Here is a 14,315-nt window from a genome sequence, read left to right on the forward strand (position 1 = left end):
GTGTGTGTGTGTGAGTGAGTGTGTGAGTGAGTGAGTGTGTGAGAGAGAGATTTATCATAGTCTGGCTCCACATGAATAAGTACATAAAGGCTAAATTACTGTGCTGGAAAATGGAATCAGTCCACCAACATTTTAATTGCTTTAATATAGCAGACAATATGAACATCAAAAAATTCTGATTATTTGAGTGCTTTGTATCCTCAGAAATAATTGCACATAAAGCACAGTTTAATCAGTCTAGTGGTTAACAAATCTTGCTACCAAATGATGCCAAGTTACCTCTTACTTTTATTCACTTTAAATGTGGCCTGGTACAAAAGAGGGTAAGAGATTGTGAAGTTGAACTGACCTGAGAATGGTTATCTCTGTTCTAGCTGTACTCTGCTGTGATCACCTTTTCTTTCCAGAGGTCAGTTAGCTGAATGAAGCTTGGTTTGAATGAATTTCATTGGGCAACTGTGCTTATGACTGCAAGGAGCACTGTAGGGCATCCCAGGTGACAAATATCTGGAAATCAGCAGTGAATAATGAAATGCTTAGGTAAGACTGGTCATCACTGCAAAGAACACCAGACATGGCATGAAATGTCTTCCAAATTTGGATCTACTGACAAATTGGTTTCTTAGCTGCAATATTCAGAATTTCTTCTTGCTTTCTGGGCTTAAGGAGGATGCAGTGGCCACTGTTTGTCATCCATTTCCAAATGCTTTTTGGGACTATGCACTAGTATGAAAGCATGCATTAAAGCTTGAATGTATGATTTCCTCAACCTGGGCTTTCTTGAAAGCTATAACAATGAATGATGCAACATTGCACAGCCAGTGCTATGGCTTCTCCTGTTTCCAAGGCAACAGCTTACAATGCACATGGTGGTCATGCACCACCTTACATGAGTCCTAAAAATAAAAGCACTACAAAAGGCTGCAGACCCCCAGTGTAGCCTTGCGTCTGCTGTGCTCATTAAAGTCTATGAAACCTTGTTTGATCAGGACCAATAGTAATTTTTCATCAGCTTACACTAATGGTCTTTGTAATGATGAGCGTTAATGATTAGAGGGGGTATCTCCCTCAATTATAGAGTGGATGAACTCTTGTTATGCAATTGATTAATTGACAGAGGTGCTGCAAGTTCAGGAGCCTCTCAGTTGGAAAGGTGTAGGAAATACTGCAGTCAGCAAGGTATCAGCAAGCACTTAGAGTGCCAGAGAGTCTAAGAATAGAAGCTGTTTTTTTCTTGGCCTTCTGTTTTTCAGTGTGGCAGCATCGCTGAAAGGTCAAGATGTTGTTTTAGCACACAGAACCACCTTTGAGTAACACAAGACAAAGAACGTGTCTTTTCTGAGAAGCGTGTAAAGAGACAGCAATCACTTGCTAAAGCCTGCCCAAAAAACAATAGCATCGATCAGGGCTCTGCTCTGCTTCAGACAGGACTAGGGGAAAATGCTCTGACAGATGTGGTGATCATAGAGGGGAGACAATTGCATAACTATAAAGCAGTTAATGGATTGAATATTTAAATTACTGCTTTCATGTGCAAGTGGGTCCACCCAAAGTAGCTGATTAAAGCTTTTGGTGGACCTACGGTCTTTCCATTGTCTCTGCATAGCCATGAAAGCCACTAACCATTCACATTATATAAAATGATTCTTGGGAAGTTGAAGGTTCTGGGTGGTTGTATTTCTACAAGCCTTATTAAGTGTCACTATAAAATATCACAGGAGAAATGCTGAAGAAATGCCAGGATCAGATTTAGCCTTGGCCTAAATGAACCAATCTTGTCATGGCATATTTGTTGTCATGTTGTGGCAAATCTTGGCCTAAATGTGTCTGCTAAACATTAAGGCTATATATCCAAAATCTGGGCAAGCAGCTAGATCTCTCTACATCTCTCTCTTGCGATCTCTCTCTCATACAAAACACATGTACACATGCATTCTATCACTGGCTGTTTCATAAACCCCCAGACAGTTTCTATCCTCTTACAGGTCAATTCGGAAGCATCTCCAGCAGAATATCAAGAAAGAGGTTGAATGAGACTCCAGGTACACTCTGTCACTTCCAGCGCAATCACATATTTTTTATGACTTTGGAATGTGTGTTGCGGTCATTTTTAGACATCTTTTATTGTGCAAAAACGGAAGGGTTGGCACAATGAAATTGGAGTTCCATGTAAATGGTTGTGTGTATTATTGTGAAAATTAAGTAAAAGTAACAAGAACAAGACAGACCAAAACTCAGCTCAACATTAAAATCCAATGATATTGTTTATTATAGAACAGTTAGTTCTTTGATTAGACGATAGAGATTTCATGAGTGCTGATATAGAGTATAATGGTACTCTGCTTTACAAGTGCATTTTATTAACCCTTAATTACAATTGTTATCTATCTTAGATTGTAACATTTGCTGTTATCTCATCAGAGTCACGTCATCAAATGATTTGTCAACAGACTCATATTTTTCTGTTTGCACAATAAATGGGAACATGCAGATAAATGTACATTATAAAAGTAGCCGGCCTGTGGTAACATAAACCTCCACAAAGTAGCAACCTATGGGAAAATGTTTGTGTTGTTTGGTGACAGTTCAGTACCAGTCCATTTGCGGAGCTATTTGTGTTGACAGAACCAAATAAATTAGTAAATAAACAAACAAATCATAACATACTGTAGATTATTAGTGTTAACTAATAAATGGCACTTGTGGAACTGTTGTATAAAAGCAATATCACATGTGATATTGTTTGATTTAATCTCTGGCAGAACTGGCAGAACAATAAAGGCTAAGTAAAACAATCCACACCCACCTCTTGTAACTTCTAACAAAACTCAACCTCTTCCCAGTGAGTGACTAAAATGACAATGCAGGGATTTCCAGGATTACAAGGCTTATCAGGGGAGCAAATCAAATACTATAGGCACAACTATATAACATAATCTACCACAGGCACCACCCCTCATCGTATGGATACTGTATAGCAGAATATGGATATGATTATAAGTGTTAATAGAAGTGCCATATAGTAGACTCAGAAGATCCTAATTATTCATCACACTCGCCAGTATATATTTCACTTTTCCCAGTCCTTTTACACAGGGATTCACCTTGACTTATAATTGTGCGTTGCACATGCTTTTCATACATGTGCCAAAAAAGGTAACACCTTGTGTTTCTGTTTGTCAGGGCTCCTTTATCACATAAAACCAGGTTGCGCTGGGTTATCTTATTTCAGACAATGGGCTGCGTGCTGCTAAGGCACAGAGAGTAACTGTGAGATTTGATTTCACTATTATTTTGTATATCTTAGATAATAGGTTTTTTGAATTAAGAATGTTTGTTTATAAAATCTGATATGGATGTAGGTATCGGAATTGATTTTTGAACACATAGGTGATCTTAGCTGATGGTATTGTAGGAACTGGGGCTTTCTATACCATATTTTGGGGCTAGTTGTGGGCGTGACATGAAAGAAGTCTTATGATAAATATGTTTAAGGTGTGTAATGCCTTTTTCTATCCAAGAGGTAAAGTTTAATATTTTTGTTCATGGTAAAGTCTGGATTGTTCCAAATGGGAGAATGACTAGTTTGTGTGAGTGTGGAGTTTGATATCTTGTGGAATTTCCACCAGACTGTTCGTGTCATGGCCTCCTTCAAACTGTTGAAACATGGATATTTTTGAATATGAGTCTGGGCACATTTGAAACACCTGCCGCAAACATTACTGACATTATTTCTTGTTTATGTGGTTGGCTGTGTTTCTCTAGTCACAAGTACTTCTGAATGCTCCTCCAGAGCACCCAGAAACCCTCATAGTGGGTTTCTCAACTTGCTCAGACTCAAATCTGAATATCGGCGTCTGAAACATCTTGGAGAGGAACAAAAAACACAACACATTTGATTAAATTGTTCTGGTCACCGGGACCGGAGCTCAACCCAGTGGAGCAGGTCTTGAGCTCAGCTCTGGTAAAGGCTACCAGTGCACTGAAGGGGTCCATGCTCTAAACTCTGGGGTCCCGTCGGACTGACGCGTTGGGAAAGCGGTTTCTCTGTATGCCCACTCATGATGAAAAGATTGTGAATCTTTTATGTGAATGTTTACGTAAATATGAGATTTTACACTCAGAATGTAAATAAAGGTAAGGAAATAAACACATTGTAGTTGATGGTGTTAACAATACCCAGCGTTAGCCTACTTGATCGAATAAACTAATATTATTAACCTATTAATAATACAAAAAAAAAATCTGTATTAACAATTTACTATTTGCCATACAGCTCTGCCTTGAGATCTGAAGTAAATGACTTTATGTAATATAGAATGTAATGTGAAAAAATAAATTCGGTAAATTCTGGCTTTAAAAAAGTTCTTTCAGTGTTACTACCACCTGTTGTAGATCGACAGTCACACACCCCCTCTGACAGCCGTGCTGGGCGGTTGAATGGGGTTTGTGTGTATAGGATATACTAATACTGGACGCTGCAAGCAAACGTGCGGCCACATGCTCTACGTCGGCACTGCAACGAGTTGGGGAGTATACGGCAGGAGGAGAGAGAAAGCTTCGACTAAGTGCATCCTCACCTGGGCACACTCCACATCATTTCCCCTTATGGAACATCCATACCTCCAGGGCACTACGCTCCATCACTCATGCCCAGCACAGCACATACTCACCTGGACACACTCCTCACCATGTCCCATGCTACATTCCGGAGCTCCAGACCTCTAGGAATGCAGCGCACCAGCCGACCCTTTAGGGACCACACTTAAGCCCCCCTCCTCGGGCTAAACCTCTTAGATTGGATCAAGGGCTAATTTTCAATGGATCGCAGCAACGTAGCTGCTCTGCCACTCACAAGAACCTGGCCCAGAATCAGGTCATTTAAGGTCAATTAGCACCAGGTTCTCCACAAACATGCTTTGCAGCTGAATCCCTGGTCCGTTCACACGTGTCTTTGCTCACTGGGGTCCGGGAGGATTCTGATTTGGAGGCGTTCAGTCATAATCCCACACGCACCAAATGTCTGAACCTGCGGTTCCTCTCATACTGAGCAGGATTACTGTTGCAACATCACATCATCAGTAGGGTAAAACTAACCTGTCTCATGACGGTCTAAACCCACCTCACGTTCCCTGTTAGTGAGTGAACAACCCAACGCTTGGTGAATTCTGCTTCGCAATCATGGGAAGAGCCGACGTCGAAGGATCAAAAAGCGACGTCGCTATGAACGCTTGGCCGCCACAAGTCAGTTATCCCTGTGGTAACTTTTCTGACACTTCCTGCTTAAAACCCAAAAAGCCAGAAGCCCCATTTTCACGGTCTGTATACCTACTGAAAATGAAAATTAAACGAGCTTTTGCTGTTCTGCTCCATGGGAGGTTTCTGTCCTGCCCAAGCTCACATTAGGACACTTGCATTACGCTTTGACAGGTGTAAACCCCCCCCCCCCAGTCAATGAAAACATTTTTAATATCTGTGGGAAAAGAGGGAGAAATGTATCCAACAACTTTCTTTTTTAATGTGCAACACAGTCAAAATTGTGAACTCATCTACATGCAAAAACCACAAAAAGCCTTTACAAACTGGAAACTCTTACTGCATAATTAAAACATTATACAACTTAAGAAAAAACATAACATAAAACATCGGTAAACATGAGAATTCAAACAACAAAATGAACCAAGCTTATTCAAACTGAGAAGTAACAGCAGTAACTCTAGGCATGACCCATGGCCTTGCGGTGTGGTGGGCCTCCTCCTCCATGTTGTTGTTGTTGGGGCAGGGGAGAACTTCGGCAGCACCGCAGAACGGTTCGGATAACCCTGGTACCAGCACGCTGTAGTTGACACAGAGTAAGCCATTGGTGTTGGTATGATAGCGCACGTTGTAGAGTGGCACGCCGAACCCATACATTTGACACAGGAAGTGCACAGCATTGCACGTCCGCGAGAAGTGCTGTGGGCGGGGGTCGTGGGAGGCCGCCCCCACTGACTGGAAGCGCGTGGGTGTGAGAAGAGCCTGGCGGACAGGTGTAGGACCCGGAGAGGCGAAGGCGCCCACTTCTTCACGCTCGTCATGTCTGCGCTTGGAGCTGCCAGAGAACCAGTGGGCAGTGATGAAGATTACTCATATAAACCTTATTCATATAAACACCACCTGGATTGGCTTTGACATATTCAGGTGGATTTGGGCATGTCATCCAAAGCACACAGAAGCAATAATCTGTTAATACACCATAATTCTATAATCCCAACCCATCAATAAGAACCCTTAACGGCAATTGAATAGAGAAGGCAGCATACCGTACTGAGTCTGCATTGTCTAGGGTGTTGGAAATTCAGGTTACTGGCCATCATAAATACATTCCAGGTTTACAGTTAATGAGAGGGAGTTTGGTACTCCATCACTACACCTACAAGACAGTCTATAAGGAGGCCACACTCTAAGTGATGTGAAGGCGTTTACTCCAGACCTTTTTGTGTATTAAATGGGTTTGTTCTAGACCTTTGCTAGCTCTCTAGTGCAGGATCTAATAACGTAATGACAAACAGCTGGCTGAGAAACAAGCAGCCATGGGGCCAGTTACTCATGGTCCCGTTAAATAAGAGGATTCAGAACAAACTGAGCAGTTATTATTGTATAGTTCATCCATTATTGATGTTAATTTCTCAAATTAAAGATGTGGTTTTGCAGCTTAATCTCAATGGAATTTTTTAAATTTAAAATGCTCTGAGTTAGACTACAGAGTCAGTACAGCATATGTGTGTGTGTGTACACATGTGCATGTGTGTGTGTGTGTGTGTGCGCGCGAGTGTGTGCGTGTGAGCACGAGTGTGTGTGCGTGTTTGTGCGTGCGTGCGTGCGTGCGTGTCTAATTGCGCACAAACGTTTCTTGTGCAATGTGAAAAAACAAAGAGCTAGATAGAAAAAGAGAGGGAGATTGATCAAACAAGGAGGGAGGACCTAGCTAAGCTAGGACTGAGGGGAATGACTTCAGGGCAGAGGTGGGTAGATGAATGGCTAAGATGATGGACTGTTGGATGGACTGATGGTGTTCAGTGTAGACCCAAAACAGGGCCTTAAAATCCAGCCTTAGGGGAAACCCACTTAAAGACAGACAGGTGAAGGTTGTAGGTCACATACCTACAATGGGCTTCCCTCACTGTCTATCCATCGGTACGTTACCGATACATACCTGTAGATGGATAAACAGATACATACATAACAATACATACCTATAGAGAGATAGATACATACAAACATACATGCACACAGAAAGACATAAAGAAGAATTTTAGGTCTACCTTTGATATCGAAGAAATCAAGAGTTGTCCTAACTATCACACACACAGGCACTAGGTTAGCTAGCTAACTATTCGACGAAACTGAGTACACAAACGCTATGGTAAAAACCTGTGTAAAAAGACCAAAACCTGAAGTAAATTGTTAACTGGAGATGGTAAATGTCATTAATGCATTATGAGCAAAAGATAAACTCGTATGTCAAATGCACCACGAAAGAGCTTAAACGTACCGCTTGTCTAAACAGACTTTTGGGGGATATGAATAAGCATAAAACAGGCAAGTAAGACACATGAAAATGACCATTGCCGGATTGAAGGAAAACTGATATTCAAGTAAATTATATTCAAAGGTATTTCAACTCGGACATCACCCCCGTGTGGTGATCTGTGTTAACTCTGAGTGAGCATGTTAATAGAGTTATGGTCAGTGCACAATATTTTCTTTTTTAACCTATCTTCCCTCCTTTTTTAAGCAAAGTAAAAGCCAATGTGTGGTGTGTGTGTGTGTGTGTGTGTGTGTGTGTGTGTGTGTAGGCTCATAAAAAGAATAACTGGAGTAAAATATACTGGATGTGGAAGCATGTTCTGGTTCTCCGGCAGCACTAATTGCCAGGAAAGCCCTGCATGCCGCCAAGTCCAGGTCTCTACACCTCTGCACTGTTTCACTCACACATCAGCATGTGGGATGAGCAGGACTAAGACCTTTGAGGGATTTAACCTTTAAGAGATAATCTGTTCAGAACATCCTAAAAAATTTTAGGAAAGTTCTTAAGGGCTATGGTAGTGTTATTCAAAGGGCTATGGTAGTGTTATTCAAATGAGTTCATGAAAGTTTGTAAGGGTTACATTAGGGTTGATCGAAAGAGATCATTCCAAATGACCTCTATAAGGCTTCATATAATAAGCGCTTTTAGCCTCACAGATGTACTATATCTGTAGCCTTTAACAGCAGGCTAAGCTTCACACCACGTCTCTTCTGCCCTCAGGCGGTTGGCAGATGAGATGCCTAAACTGCAGGACTACCTGGAGAAAGAGGACATTGAAAAGAAGCTTCTGAGCCAAACCAATGAGGAGCTGCTCTGTAAGTAAAATATAAATATCTGTAAATATCTGTATAATATGTAAATAAAAGGAAGATGTGGTTGCATAGTGTAGTCATTTGATTATAAATAATCTCATAATAATCTTATCTACAAATTCTGCAGGAGTACCTGGAGAAAGAGGACATCAAAAAGAAGCTTCTGAGCTGAACCAATGAGGAGCTGCTCTGTAAATAAAATATCTGTATTATATGTAAATAAAAGGAAGATGTGGTTGTATAATGTAGTCGTTTGATTATAAATAATCTCATAATAATCTTATCCACAAATTCTTACACATTTACATAGTAACATTCACTCATATACTCAAATTCCATATCATACATAGAAAACGTCCACCTCATCTATTTCAGTTTTTTCCTGATCAATAATACAAAAAGAAAAAAGAAAAAAAGTGAACAGCACCCTCTAGCGATGAACCTCAATTATTTCAAGCGAACTAAAACATGGCTAGGTTAAGTCGGCGTTATCTTACAGCTAGAACAAAAAAAAATGCTCAGATTAACTTGTGTCTCATGGCACGCAGCTGAGTTTAAAATTAAACACAATTAAATCAAATTAAATTGACCCAGCTGCAACAAGCTCAGCAGCCACATTTAATTTCACTGATTGGTCAGTTAGCCAGGCTATACAAAACAGGCTATTGTTAGAAATTCTGCACATGTGATTCGCTTAGCTTCACATCTCACACTGCTTATAATTATAAGATGACGTATCCACGTTCGTAATAACGTGGTGAAATCTGCCAAAAATGCTGAGACTGAGCATAATAAATAATAAGACAATCTGAGCACTTAGTGAACATATTTCTAAATGAGAAGAAAAAGTTCCTCCAAACAATATAAAGCACACAATTCTATATGGGAAAAGTTACATTTGTCATTAAGAGAAGCACTACTTATTACACAAATGTCAATAACTGTCGTAATATTAATAGTTCAACAGTCTTCCTCTGTCTATTATACGCACTGTACACATGTTAAATATCTGCCTTGAAGTTACAATGAAATGACTTCCGGGCGCACAGAAAATTGTTATATACACACAGACATCCCCATACCAACATAAGCATAGTGCAACTCTATGTTTACGCACCAGGGATTGAGTGGGCAAGTGCGTGTATATGCAAGTTTAAATTATTATACACAAATGTAAGTAGTAGGCTATTTATGTGAAAATGTTTCATATGTATGTACAAGTCGTGTTTCCCTGATTTCTCCCTAAAGGGCCCCTCATAGTTCAGCAGTAATGAGGCTAGTTAGATTTTGCTCAGAATGAAGTACACTTTGGGATGTTATATGTATCACAGTCTCCGGTGAGCCGTACATGGTTAATCAATCCAGGTTGAGGTAGAGTCACTGCATTAATGACACGTCTGTTTGCATTGCCAGTTGTTGCTATGGCAGCAATGAAATTAGGAAATTCAAAGAAAAACAACTCATCTACACTCTTGGAACTTTAGAACCCCATATGTCCTGTGGCCTGATGTCACATGTGAGGGGAATCCCATGAACACCTTTACAAATCAGTCTGTGGAAAGTCACTGAAGAGGACAGAGGAAAAATGAGGCGTTTCTGGAGATGGTGTACTGGACGCATCGAGGACGAATATACAGACACAAAGGATGTGGAGGGTAAATGTAAATATAATGCCACTCACACCTGCGATTGCTGGTGCTGCCACTCATAACTGCGGTTAAAATTGCTTTTTTGTCTTTAGCGCTGCATTGTCGCCTCTATCTCCCAATATTTCATAATCCAGGCTTTAGAAATCTATTTTTTAACAGTTAACAATTTACTTAAGGTTTTGGTCTTTTTACCACAGGTTTTTACCATTGCGTTTGTATACTCAGTTTCGTCGAATAGTTAGCTAGCTAGCTAACCTAGCTGATTTAGCTAACCTAGCTAGTCAAAGCAAAAGATCCGTAACAGTCCTGTGAGTAGCCTATTTTAATCACGCTAAAACGACACAGTGGTGTATATGACGTCACTGTGTGTGTGTGTGTGTGTGTGTGTGTGTGTGTGAGACAGAATAGAACAAGTTATTTTATAAAGGTCCGACTGCACGCGGTGTTGACATTACGGTCAGAGCGCAAACCGACACTGCAAAATAACGATTGCGTGCCTTTTCCTCATATTGGATAGTTAGGACAATTCTTGATTTCTTCGATATCAAAGGTAGACCTAAAATTCTTCTTTGTCTTCCTACGTGTATCTAATTACTTTTGTATGTTTGTATGTATCTATCTATGTATGTATGCATCTGTGTATCTGTAATTATGTATCTGTGTGTGTATGTATGTATCTATCTATCTATCTATCTGTAACTATGTATCTATTTATGTACGTATCTATCTGTATCTATGTATGTATGTATCTATCTGTGTATCTATGTATCTGTATCTGTAACTGTATCTGTGTATGTATGTAAGTATCTGTACTGTATCTGTGTATGTATGTATCTATCTATCTATCTATCTATCTATCTATCTATCTATCTATCTGCGTATGTATGTACGTACGTATCTGTATGTATGTATGTATCTATGTACGTATGTAACTATGTATCTGTGTATGTATGTATGTATCTATCTAACTATGTATTTGTATGTATGTATGTATGTATCCATCTGTAACTATGTATCTATGTATGCTTGTTTGTATTTATGTATGTATCTATCTATCTATGTACGTATGTATGTTTGTATCTGTATGTATGTATCTATGTATCTGTAACTATGTATCTGTATCTATCTATCTATCTGTAAATATGTATCTGTGTATGATTGTATGTATGTATCCATCTGTATGTATGTATATATGTATGTATGTATCTATGTACGTATGTATGTTTGGATGTATCTATGTATGTATGTATGTATGTATCTGTATGTAAGTGTCTATCTATCTATCTGTGTATGTACGTATGTATGTATGCATCTATCTGTATCTATGTGTCTGTATGTATGTATGTATCTATCGCTCTATCTATCTATATCGGTAGGTATGTAACTATATATCTATCTGCAGGTATGTATTGGTAGGTAAGCATCTGTCCATCTGTAGGTATGTATTGGTAGGTATCTATCTCTCTCACTGTAAGTATCTATCTATACATATGTATCAGTAGGTATATATGTATCTATCTGTAGGTATGTATTGGTAGGTATGTATCTGTCTATCCATCTACAGGTATGTATCAGTAAGTATGGATCTAGCTATTTGTCTGCAGGTATGTATCTATAGGTATGTATCTATCCATCTGCAGGTATGCATTGGTAAGTATGTATATGTTTTTATCTATCAGCATGTATGTATCGGTAGGTATGTATCTATCTATCTCTCTATTGATATGTATAGTTATGTATGTATCTGCCTATCCATCTATAGGTATGTATTGGTAAGTATGTATATATGTAATCTATCTGTAAGTATGTATCGGTAGGTATGTATCTATCTATCTCTCTATAGGTATGTGTTGTTTTGTATGTATCTGTCTATCCATCTGCAGGTATGTATTGATAAGTATGTAGCTATGTATTTATGTATCTGCAGGTATGTATCGATAGGTATCTCTAGATAGGTCTATCTCTCTTTAGGTATGTATAGTTGTTTATGTATCTGTCTATCCATCTATAGGTACGTATCGGTAGGTATGTATCTATCTACCTCTCTATTGATACATACATAACCATACATATCTGTCTATCCATCTATAGGTATGTATCGGTAAGTATGTATCTATGTATTTATCTATCTGCACGTATGTATCGGTAGGTGTGTATCTATCTATCTCTCTATAGGTATGTATTGTTATGTATGTATCTGTCTATCCTTCTGCAGGTATGTATTGGTAAGTAGGTGTCTATGTATTTTTCTATCTGCAGGTATGTATCAGTAGGTATGTATCTATCTATCTCTCTTTAGGTATGTATAGTTGTTTATGTATCTGTCTATACATCTATAGGTACGTATCGGTAGGTATGTATCTATCTATCTCTATCTATCTATCTATCTATCTATCTATCTATCTATCTATCTATCTATCTATCTATCTATAGGTATGTATAGTTATGTATATATCTGTCTGTCCATCTGCAGGTATGTATCTATGTATTTATATATCTGCATGTATGTATCGGTAGGTATGTATCTATCTATCTGTCTGTCGGTATGTATAGTTATGTATATATCTGTCTATCCACCTACAGGTATGTATCGGTAAGTATGTATCTATGCATTTATCTATCTGCACGTATGTATCGGTAAGTATGTATCTATCTATCTCTCTTTAGGTATGTATAGTTGTTTATGGATCTGTCTATCCATCTATGGGTATGTAACTGTAGGTATTTATCTATCTCTCTCTCTATACAGGTATGTATAGTTATGTATATATCTCTGTCCATCTGCAGGTATGTATCGGTAAGTGTATATCTATGTATTTATCTATCTGCAGGTATGTATCGATAGGTATGTATCTGTCTGTCTCTCTTTAGGTATGTATAGTTGTTTATGTATTTGTCTATCCATCTATAGGTACGTATCGGTAGGTATGTATCTATCTATCTGTCTATAGGTATGTATAGTTCTGTCTATATCTGTCTGTCCATCTGCAGGTATGTATCTATGTATTTATATATCTGCATGTATGTATCGGTAGGTATGTATCTATCTATCTGTCTGTCGGTATGTATAGTTATGTATATATCTGTCTATCCACCTACAGGTATGTATCGGTAAGTATGTATCTATGCATTTATCTATCTGCACGTATGTATCGGTAAGTATGTATCTATCTATCTCTCTTTAGGTATGTATAGTTGTTTATGGATCTGTCTATCCATCTATGGGTATGTAACTGTAGGTATTTATCTATCTCTCTCTCTATACAGGTATGTATAGTTATGTATATATCTCTGTCCATCTGCAGGTATGTATCGGTAAGTGTATATCTATGTATTTATCTATCTGCAGGTATGTATCGATAGGTATGTATCTGTCTGTCTCTCTTTAGGTATGTATAGTTGTTTATGTATTTGTCTATCCATCTATAGGTACGTATCGGTAGGTATGTATCTATCTATCTGTCTATAGGTATGTATAGTTCTGTCTATATCTGTCTGTCCATCTGCAGGTATGTATCGGTAAGTGTATATATTTATCTGTCTGCAGTTATGTATCGCTAGGTATGTATCTATGTATTTATCTATCTGCATGTAGGTATCGGTAGGTATGTATCTATATATCTCTCTGTAGGTATGTATAGTTATGTATGTATCCGCAGGTACGTATCGGTAGGTATGTATCTATCTATCTGTCTATAGTTATGTATTGTTATGTATGTATCTGTCTGGCCACCTACAGGTATGTATCGGTAAGTATGTATCTATGTATTTATCTATCTGCACGTATGTATCGGTAGGTATGTATCTATCTATCTCTCTATTGATATGTAAAGTTATGTATGTACCTGTGTATCCACCTACAGGTATGTATCGGTAAGTATCTATCTATGTATTTATCTATCTGCACGTATGTATCAGTAGGTATGTATCTATCTATCTGTCTATAGGTATGTATAGTTATGTATGTATCTGTCTTTCCATCTGCAGGTATGTATCGGTAAGTGTATATCTATGTGTTTATCTGTCTGCAGGTATGTATCGCTAGGTATGTATCTATCTATCTCTCTATAGGTATGTATTGTTATGTAGGTATCTGTCTATCCATCTGCAGGTATGTATTGGTAAGTAGGTGTCTATGTATTTTTCTATCTGCAGGTATGTATCGATAGGTATGTATATGTCGCTCTCTCTTTAGGTATGTATAGTTGTTTATGTATCTGTCTATACATCTATAGGTACATATCTGTAGGTATTTATCTCTCTCTCTCTCTATAGGTATGTATA

Source organism: Electrophorus electricus, unplaced genomic scaffold (assembly GCF_041902795.1).
Source record: "Electrophorus electricus isolate QZ-2024a unplaced genomic scaffold, ASM4190279v1 Scaffold27, whole genome shotgun sequence".
Lineage (NCBI taxonomy): Eukaryota > Metazoa > Chordata > Actinopteri > Gymnotiformes > Gymnotidae > Electrophorus > Electrophorus electricus.